Raw genomic sequence first — 2,087 nt, 5'->3', positions numbered from 1 at the left:
AGCGGAGGAAGCCGGCGGGGAGGAGACAGACCTTGGAAGCCCTGAGAAGGGAGACGGGAACTGGCTCCCACGAAGGCTCGCGGCTGTCGGGAGGCTCTCGCGAGAGTTTCGCGTGGATTTCGGCCGGGACCCCGCGCGGTTCGGTCTTCTGCTGCAGCTCCAATTCGTCGAGAAGGGATGAAATGGGCAAGGCCGACGCCCTGTTCGGGCTTTCGTTGTTGCGTGGTTGCAGGCTTCCAAAGCAGCACAATGGCTTTGTATTAAAATATACGATTTCCCGACTTCAATTCTTCCTCCTGTGTTTGGAAAGAGACATAAAGATTATTTTGGCCTCAAAGACCTACCAAAACCTACCGGCACCAAGCCGAATACGTTCTTAATGGCGTTCTTTTGGAATGAAGCGCAAACTCTTAGAGCAACAATGTTTTCTTTTAATGTTAGAGACTAACAGTTTTGCAGAACAGCCTAAAACATTTTTCCTTTATTACATATATATGTATGTGTGTATATTCACATATGTGTACCAAATGGAGAAACATAGAGCCAAAAATGCAGTAATTTAATTTTATGCGATGAAATCTGTATTTCACATTTCTATTATCGTAACATTGCATTTATTGTAAAGCTGCTAATCTAATAATTTGACACACCTGAAAGTTGTACACAGATGATCAGTGTTCTGAGGTAGCTTAAGAGTATTTTCCACACTGGTGGGGGGGAACCAATTAGGTTGTGAAATTGAGTATGATACGCATTTTACTAAATGAAATAAAATATCAGGTATGTCAGAAATAGCAAGGGTATTATTTGAAAGTTTTGATTCAGTTATATATGTATATGTGTACTAGGTCAAGATGTGAAATGCATTTTAGTAGTTTAACATAAAAGTATTTTATGTCACATGTCATTCCCATAAAGTCTGATGTGGATTAGACTGCTCTCATTGTTGGTTCTCCTCCAGATCTTCAAGGATCTAGTATATTTCCATCTTTCAACTACAGTTAATCTTTGAGCAACAGGGCTTTGAATTTCAGGGGTCTGCTTATAGGTGGATATTTTTAAAAATAAATACAAACTACAGTACTACATGATCTGCGGTTTGTTGAAGCTTCTGATGCGGAACCTGTTTGAGGTTGGTTGAATCCTCAGTTGCAGAACCGAGAATACAGAGGGCCTCCTGTAAAGTTATATGCTGATTTTCAACTGCTGGGCTGGGGGTGGGAGAGCTCTGGGCCGCTAACCCCTGAGTTGTTCAAGGGTCAACAATACTCCATCTTGGATCTTTGATTCCAGGTTTAAAATCTTTCTAGAGAGAGTGCAGAGGACTGTCACTGGAGCTTTTAATCAATGATAAGAGACTTGAACCTGAAACAACGCAGTCACTTGTCTTATGACCTGTTGACCAGAATAGGCACATGCCTCTAACTTAACTTCAAAGTAGGCTGAGAGATGTAGGGAGCGTGTAGCATGACTGATTAACACTACTGTCTGCTACACTGCAAATCATAGTCAAGAAAGTTTGAAAGGCAATAGCTGAAGAAGCACCAGGCCACAGGCTACTTACAGAAGTTCAGAATTTCTTCTACTCTCTGAGTTTTTGGTCAGCCTGATGTCTTTCAGAAGATAAGGATACTGCAACAAAGTAGCATTGTTCAGTGTTCTTTTCCTGTGTGCCCCTGTAACACTTAGTTTCTACCACTAGACTAGCATTCTGTTTCATACCTAATTCTGCACTCTTCTTCCCACAAAACTGTGAGCCCCTTCATTTTTGTATCTTCATTAGTTCTGGGCATAACACTTACTAGGCACAGCAGATACTGGTATTTGAACCTGACTTATACAATGGCGGGGGGTGCTGTGTGCTTAAAGAAAAAAGAATATAATATTATGGACAAAATTAGGTTGAAAAGTGAGTGCAAAAGAATGAAAGAAAAAGAAATCACAACAAAGTACTAGAGCCTTGGAGATTCAGGTTGCTTCCTTTTGTGAACTTATAGGCAATTTACCAGAAATGCTGCATAGAAATGCTTCCTGTGTGCAACTTGGTGTCTGCTTCCTACCCAGAACTCCAAATATCCAGCAGCCTG

This window comes from Mesoplodon densirostris, chromosome 12, assembly GCF_025265405.1.
Source record: "Mesoplodon densirostris isolate mMesDen1 chromosome 12, mMesDen1 primary haplotype, whole genome shotgun sequence".
NCBI classification, from domain to species: domain Eukaryota; kingdom Metazoa; phylum Chordata; class Mammalia; order Artiodactyla; family Ziphiidae; genus Mesoplodon; species Mesoplodon densirostris.
This window is presented reverse-complemented; position numbering follows the sequence as displayed.